Below are 8783 nucleotides of genomic sequence, written 5' to 3'. Positions count from 1 at the left end.
CCGTGTGTGTGTGTTTGTGTGTGTGTTTGTGTGTCTGTGTGTGTGTGTGTGTGTGTGTGTGTGTGTGCGTGTGTGTGTGTGTGTGTGTGTGTGTGTGTGTAAGCGAGAGAGAGAGACAGCATGTGTGTGTATTGTGTTTGTGAATAATTTTGTCCGTCGTGTCTTTATTTAACATACAACAATGTTCATATCTGCCAAGGTTATTTCAGACTTCATAGCGTGCACATAGGATCGACATTTGTCTAGCTATGCAAGTTTTCGACTACTACATTGAAACGTGAAACGTGGAGGAACAATTACCTACATTAGATTATTTAATCTTTTCCGTTGGTCTGGATTCATTGTGTCTCTGCTGTTAGTGCTCTATTAAGTTATTAAGTAACGACGTGGAAAACCATTTAAGATTAAAGATAAACGAATACTGTCTGTGCTTTTTACCGAATGATTCATTCTCAAATGGATGATAATTACTCTACTTGAAAACGGTTTAAAGACATCCTTACAATTTCGCCTTTCCTCAACGCCTTTTGGTTTATATCGGTTTTGGTAGGTACTTCGAAAGGGTCCCCGGTAGTACCAATTCAACATGGTTTAAATGACCACTAAATGGTCCGATTTGCGAGGGAGAGTTTTGGTACATATGCGTTGATCTCTCGACCTCCTCGCCATGATTTCATTCTCATGTACTTTAACTAAGAGTTACAAAGACTTAACGATTTGACACAACACTAAACCAGTTACAACTGCACACACATTGTCACCGGCTACTTACACAGGTTTCTGTATGGCTTGTCTTACTCTCCAAGCAGAGGTTAGGCTCCGGCTTGGGTTTTTTAAAACGTTTTTAGGCGTTTATGTCGGGCTTTCTATTTTGTACTGGCCACGAGACATTGATCACCAAAACAGTACAGAATAGAACGCCCGATAAAAACGCCTTAAAAAACGTATTAAAAAAACAGAACAGTCGGCGCCTAACCTCTGCTTGGAGAGTAGGCTTGTCTAGCTATAGACAACAATGTTGATGTCACCCATTCTGAATCCATGTCAGACAACCGTGATAAACATACCCAGCCCCGCCCTTACTCACATAGTTACTGACATAATGAGTTTGGCACCATGCTGAGCCGTAAAGTCAGGTAAGGTCATGCTTGACTCATGGACGAAACACGAATGGAATCCAGCTAAACGATTTCGTGATTTGGTGTATGGGAGGGTCGACTTCTTCTACTGGTAACAGTACAGGCCCATGGCCGCAACTGGGCAATCACTGCAGTATTGAGGTCACCTGAGTTGGCGCTGAACGGCGACAGACACTTGCACTTTGGAGAACATGTGATGGAAGATTTTACAGTAATTTACAGAACAGCTATCCACGGCCGATCTTTAGTGAAGTCGGTGACCTCCCTACATTCATTGGATACTGAAATAGCCACCAACTACAGTTGAATACACATAATTAAGTGGACAACGTAAACTTCAAACAACAGGATTGTGCGTAAAGGCAAACCTTCTTGAGTAAAACGCCAGTTTAATTTGGCATATAGGTTTGCAACTTAGGTTACAATTAAGTAACATATATTTACATGACATACGTCAGTTGTCATCATTGTTTCTGTTGTGTCTGCACGTGAATGTACCACGTCAAGAATCAATAGTAAGATTAGCGATCAATCTCCTTAATACCAGCGCTATGAATATTTCATACGTTACGCCATGTTTTCAGCTAGTGAAGATGTTGTTGATTACAAATAAATACAAAACTTAGACAGGTGCATATTGAAAAATACACTCCATTTCAAGTCAATTGACCACTTGAGGAAGTGTCTTTCAAAGAAGCCGATCTCAATCTATACATTCAGCATCACTTTAATTAATAGGGAAGAAAATACATGTAAGCTCAACCTATGTATTGGAGTAGTTTTAGATCAGTATAATAGAAGTCCTGGCACTATGCGTACTTTTTTACCACTTTTGTACCTGCATGCCTGTATTTAGCGCAATAGGGCATGAATATACAATAGAGTAAAGTACTATCGGAAAATACTGAAATAGCCACCAACTCCAGTGTCGTCAAAACACTACCAGGACTATCTGTATTGATATTGAGGGTATATAAAGACCATACATCACACAAGTGTACGTTTCCTAGTCACCACATTCCACCGGAAGCGCCACTGTAGAAATGTGCCCACTTCCTTCCCATAATGGGTACTTCCGTGTATCTACCCTCAACCCCCCCCCCCCTCCAGCAGCCACACGCGAGCCTGTTAAGGACTGTTTACACACATCTGTAAGACACGATACATGTCTGATGGGAAAATGTCGTGACAAACATCATCAAGATTAGTTATCTAGACTTACAGAAAACAGGGAGGGATATGCTGCCCCTTTATTCCAGTTGTTCCTCACAGGTGTTCTTATCTAAGGTGCGTGAAGGTATGCCAAGGTCATGCGATGAATAGTCTCGGGATTCTGAAATCACGACGTATGGGTGCGGAACATCTCTTATCCAGTACTTTGCAATGTTGCATAATACAAAATAAATGGTGGAAGACGACACATTTCTTAAATTGTTCCTTCTACGATCAAGAAAGAAAAGCGCTTTTTAAAGAGGCAACTACATTCGTTCCAAATATTCCAGTGTATACAGACAAAAAGAAAACTACCTTCCTCCTAACATCACAGAACCCACACATTATAGAAAAAGTGGGATACTTCGTCCTCCACTGTCTCAGGAAAAGAAGTCGAACCCAACAAGTTACAGTTTTGAGTTAGCTTTTAGACTAGAGTAGATATATTCTATACTGTACAACACTATTTGTTTGTTTGCCCCCTTTCATGTAACACTGTACCTGCAATCAGCCCTCGGGCATGGATTTGCATAATACAAAATAAATCTTTGTCCGTTTGACCGGAAGGTTGTTCGGTTTCCTGGTTGGTGTATCTTTCATCTGCATCAGGGATATTCATACGTAATATACATATATTCATTAGTCCTTAGGTCCTTCTTTGGCGACAGGCATATTAGGCGGCTGCCGCAAGTTTCAATACACGCGTAGGAGTACACCGTGATGATGACTTTAAGTGTTGTTCACACTTAGAACATTTTCATGTACCCCAGATTCACCACAAAAGACAGGTGTTTGTTCGCCTTTGCCTACTGACTCCATTGCATTGTTCTAGTGGCAAATACAATACAGACAAAGACTTAAAAGAAGTTTAAGCGAAGCAATTATCAGGAAGCTTGTTCCTGAATGATATTGTTCTAGAAAAGAAGCTTTCTGTGTGGATGAACGCTGTGTGGAGAAGCCTATAGATGGTCCTTAATGTCACAAGAGGTTACTAGATGGCTGGTGTATGGTGGGTCCACCTGCCCCTTCCTGTACGCCTATTGTCCACCTCAGGTCAGCAGACAGAAACAACAGCTAATGACTACCCACCGTGCCGTAACTATGGATTATCCCGCCCCCACCTGTTGATACACTGTGTCTAGTTAAACCACTGTAGCGACTCCTAGGGGATTTTGCAACATTGTACTAGCACATACCGATACATGGTTGGCAACCACACTCCATTCCTTATCTGTTCAAGACTGTTGTCTTATAAATGTACGTTTCAAAACTGTTTTAAAGAGAAACTCAAATACTTCCTAAACTGTCAGCCTACCTCCACTGATGTGAGCACCATGGTGGTTGGGAACAGACTGAGGGCTGATAGTTTACTTTAGCTGAACTTATGGGGCGTTTGTATAGTACAACCTTGGATCTGGACAAGAACTTGCAGGAGTATTGGGGCCTCTTCATAACAGAGTTTAAACGACGCCTGGAGTTAGATACATGTATGCTGAGATCATGTGTGACACAGTCGGCCGCTACAGTCTGTGCGTAAAGCTAGTGTATAATGCAGAAGGGTGATTACAGTACACCGGCTGGTAAATACACATATAGACATGGATTTATAGATACAAGCACAGATACAGAAGTTACCCCCCCCCCCCTTCAGTTCACGAAAAACGTGAAGAGGCCATGCATAAGAACAACAACAACACTTACCTATCAAAAGCCCACCTGTTAGAGCCTGTAGAACAGCTCCTTACAACACGGAGTCCTGCTGGTTTGGTTCTTCCACAAGCTGTTGTCAGACGTTAATCTGTCAAAAATCCCAGGTACAAATCCAAGGACTGTGATTTAGGGCGATTTCCGGCCTACTCACGCAGGTGAAAATACAAAGGTGTGTCGGTAAGGTGTTTCCCTGTCGCCTCACCTGGCGACGAACATGGCCGCCGCGGATCGCGTTACCCCTTCAGCCACTCGTCGCTGACCCGGCTAGGAGTCTACCGGCGCTCCGCGGTGTCGTGTTCGGGCGGGGGTCGACAGCTTCTCCGCCTGGCCGTGTGGCACTCTCCCGATGGGACAACAAACGCTGTGTACCCACGTGCAGGGGGTTTTCCCGTGTCTTCGCTCGCGAAATACTTCAGTAGAGAGGCAGGAGAAACTTTGCCGTCACGAAATCTAATCGCTGTGTCAGCGAAATATGCAATCCGGAGGGTTTAAAGTGTTGGTTTCAGTCCTCCTAAGGTCTTGAGGGACCCTTGTTATTAATAGAAGCGCGAAACACAGAAAACACAACGCATCAGACGGCAGAGATGTGTTGATATCTCTCCAGTGGTGGCGCAGCAAACTGTCCTGTGCTGCTGGAACACTTCAGGCGAAACTGTCAAATAAAAATCTGGACCCGAACAAAAGACGGCCTAGTTTAGCCGCAGTGCTGTCTACAGTCCGTCAGTAAACGACACACTCCAGGGTCGCGGTATGGAGGAAGATCTGGGCTTCACCGGACCTCAAAACTCACAGTTTTCACTCCCAGGCGACGCAGCGACGTCAAGGTGGGAGTACGTACAGGTGTGGGGACGTCGCAGTGTGCGGCCAGGTGAGAGAGGGTTCTGGGCGTGGGTCCGGATGACACACACCTGAAGACGGCCCGCAGGTAAAACGCAGCATACCTGACATACCTGCACGGTTTGTACAGTACATCGGGACGTACCACTCTGCCGTCTCACGGGGGTGGGCAGGACACAGCGCTAATAATACAACATTAAAAGTTTATTTGCACATTCTTGCCCGAGGGCTAATTGCAACATGTAGCATACAGACTACATACTAAATATACATAAAATAAAAGACTTTGGTATAGATAACAATGGTGACAAGTGGAAACAAGTGACTATTCTAGCAATAATAAGTAAGTAAATAATATGGACTGCTGAGAGCTACGATCTAAGCATTTAGGGTTTGACTTCTTTTCATAATGCAGTGGAAGACGAAGTGTCCCACTTTTTTCTATAATGAGTGGGTTATGTGACGTTAACAGGGTCATAGTTTTGTTTTCGTCAGTAAAAATTTGGAATTTTTTGTGGAATAATGGAAAAACTAAACAAACAACCCTGTTCGTCATAGCTCATTTAGGAGACGTAATTTTCGGTCAAAGGTCGCCCTGTTAACCCCTGACCTCTCCAACCATCTATACAAATCAGGTGTTACAAGACGTTTACATACTTTAGGCAGGTGCTTTATTCTGTTTGTTCAAGACTGTTAGTTCAAGTGTCAAGGTCACGTCTGGGACCCCGTGTATCTAGTTGGGGTTATTTTTCGACCTTTTCTGCGTTTTTATGTTCTTGTTTTTCTTCTAATGGTGCGCGGTTTTTTTTTATGGAAGAGGCAAATGTAAGAATGCAATACTTGAAAATGATACAACAATTAAGTCAGGTTAAGTCAGACCAGAAGGATCGGGAGAAGTCCTAAGTGTTCTGTAAGACACTGGCTGGCGCCCAACTAGTGGAAAGGCTTATAGAATAGACGAGATGCGTAGAAAACCTTAATGAAGACCTTTATTGTACTTTTTGCCCAACCGAGCTACGTACAGGTCCTAACTTAGAAACAAAACATATATTTAAGATCTAAATCTGTAAATCTGTCAAATCGACAGTAGAATCCAAAAAAGATCTAAATGAACGTTCGGCTTCTTCTCAATTCTTGGTATTGGGACTATATGGGTTTAGCTTAAGTCGGTTTGTCAAACGCATGAGGAATATAGACTTTTAAGAGCTACTCATGTGTCTAAAGTAGTGAGGGAATCTACTTTCTATACAACAGAATATGACACCATCATTAACATACATAGTGGAATCTACGACGAAGTGTTTTTGATGCTACTGCTGTATTTTTTATGCTACAGCTTCACCAGCAATGTATAACATGACGTCATCGATACAGCGCCTACTACTCTCAGACTGACCTGCAGTGGATAACAATCCCGCATGGGGGCGCTGGGTGACGCCAACGTGGGAAGGAGTTGCCAATGTCTTCATAGGTCAATGCACTACCTGAATACGTTTTCTTCTTACTCTCAGGGCTTGTAGCTATGATCACCGGTGACGTTTAGACCGATTGAACCCACCCAGACAATGGTTCCACTGGTGAGAACATACGTGAGTAATACGTGGTTCTGCTGTCCGACCAGTACTGTGAGGGTTCAATGACAACGACAAGCCTGAGTCGTAAGCACAAGGAAAATATTCCAGTCTGAAAAGGAAGTAAAATTCAGCCGTCGGTCTTGCAAGAACAGATACTTGTGCCCGTTTCCCTGTACGAGTTGATTTTGTATTCTTAAGATTGTCTGTGGAAGGTGTAAACGAGTAAAGGTATAAACAGAAAGAACGTGTAAGAAAAAATGACGCATGAGCGCTGCAGGAGCGACCGACTCTCATATAATTTGTCGTGCGCCACTTGGCAGTGACAGCGGTCGCCCTTCTCTTTTATCTTCCTGCACAGCCCAAAATTGCCTCACCGTAATCTTTCTAAATACGTACACAAAATAAAACACCACATGAAATGACAAGAAGGTTCAACCATTTCCACAACTTTATTGTAAGCCTCCTGAAATATTTCCGTGAGACATTGCATTTCACTGATAATACCCAATATTAATGCACCTTACGCCCTGCTTACAAGGTCATAATTACGTAACCAACATGTATAACTTCAGTAGTTAACGCTAGTTCACCTTTATACGTGGGCTAAGCTATATCCATTGTTTATAAAAACGGAGGTATTTAGGGATATCCAAACGGCGGGCGGTGGTTTCATATTGTGATATTTTCAAAATGTTGAAGCTTGAAACCGTCCTTCGACTTGATATCCCAATGCTGCTAGATATCCTGTCATTTCTAAACAAACGGATATAGGTTGCCCCTCGGATAAAGATGAACTAGCGTTAGGTTGAATTTACGAATCATTATTGTCTTAAGTAGTATAAAAGGTGGAGCTCAATATCAACCTGGGGTGATCTGGATCAAAGTAAACAGCAATTTCTAACAAAAAATGGACTTACCCAAAGTTTCGACTGACCACTGACAAGTCTTTGTCAAGGAATGAACAATCCACTGCTCCCGTGATATCACGTGATACACATGTTGCAGAAAGTCAATGTCGCCCCTCGTCTCTGTTAGTGTGACGTCACGGAAGCAGTGGAATTGCTCATTCCTTGACCAAGACTTTTGTTGGAAAGTAAAAAATTTGGATAAGTCAAATTTCTGTTTTAGAAATTGCAGTTCAGCTTTGATCCAGAATAACTTTTACTGACACAGATGAACTTTCAACTTGACCTGGGGTGTGGAATGTCGCCATTACTTAAATGTAACATGCGTGAAATAATATTAAGTTATAAAAGTATTAAAGTAAGCGATCAATCATATATATAGGAGTTAAAGGAATTCATCCAAAATACAAGCATAGAGACAAATGAAATATGCAAAACGCTAAGAGACAACAAATAGTGAAGATTTGAATCTATCTAAAACGTAGCTATATTCTCCGGATACATTTTTACCGGAGCTAGCCGGTAAACATCTCGACCACTACTATCTCCGCGACCGAACCTCTGCTTGGAGAATAGCTATATAGCGTTATGAATCCGAGATCTCATTTGCCGACCAACACGATGTTAACGTTGTGGCAGGAACTAACTTAAAGGTCTATTGTGCGGTATACGGATAAAATATGTGCAGAGATACTACAGCTTAGCTATCCAGCGGCTTAAACCGACTCCCAGAAATATTGAAAACAATTACACATTAGAAAGGGAAGCTACAGATTAAGATCATATTCCTCTCATATACACCTCTATATTAATATATACAATACGGTTTCACAATCTAATCTAGGTAAGGTAGGCTATACTGCGAGATTTCCAATAACTTGCTCACTACACCAGTACGCACTAGTGTGTCTATCAAATAATTTCATAAAGACCCCATGTCTGAGAAAATGTACTGTATCTTGTATAAGTCTGTCTTCTTTGTTCAGGTTCAGAAAAGTTAATTGAAATTAGACTGGGAGACATAACACCCCGAATGTTGTGCTAAATAAAAGTAATACCGTATCGTACTGCCTATTTTGGCGACACCTCAGGGGTGACTACTTTAACACATATTTTTTTATCTACTGATGGCCACCACATAACAAAGCTTTGGATTAAAACCGCTTGAGATTGTGTAATAAAATGATTTCTGTTTTGAGAGCCTTATGGACATGGAGATATTATGATATACTTATTTTCCCTTTATTCCGTTTACTTTGTAGATACCCTGTAAAAGAATAATAAACGTTCTACTCATGTATGTGTCCTACAGGGCACGTGATGCTCACATGTAGGTGTCCTGCAGGGCACGTGATGCTCACATGTAGGTACCCTGCAGGGCACGTGATGCTCACATGTAGGTGTCT

The 8783-nt window shown here is 42.2% G+C and overlaps 1 protein-coding gene across 1 annotated transcript in view; it reads right to left on the bottom strand.

The window, feature by feature from the left end:
* Positions 1-5038, bottom strand: part of LOC118411350 (serine/arginine repetitive matrix protein 2-like) — a 46812-nt gene extending 41774 nt beyond the window's left edge. The window contains exon 1 of the mRNA XM_035813581.1: positions 4053-5038. The gene's annotated coding sequence lies outside the window, so the exon portion shown is untranslated. The remainder of the gene's footprint in view (positions 1-4052) is intronic.
* Between the last annotated feature and the right edge of the window lie 3745 nt (positions 5039-8783).

This window comes from Branchiostoma floridae, chromosome 3, assembly GCF_000003815.2.
Source record: "Branchiostoma floridae strain S238N-H82 chromosome 3, Bfl_VNyyK, whole genome shotgun sequence".
Taxonomy (NCBI): Eukaryota; Metazoa; Chordata; class Leptocardii; order Amphioxiformes; family Branchiostomatidae; genus Branchiostoma; species Branchiostoma floridae.
The sequence above is the reverse complement of the archived record's forward strand: the minus strand, read 5'-3'. Positions and strand labels throughout refer to the sequence as shown.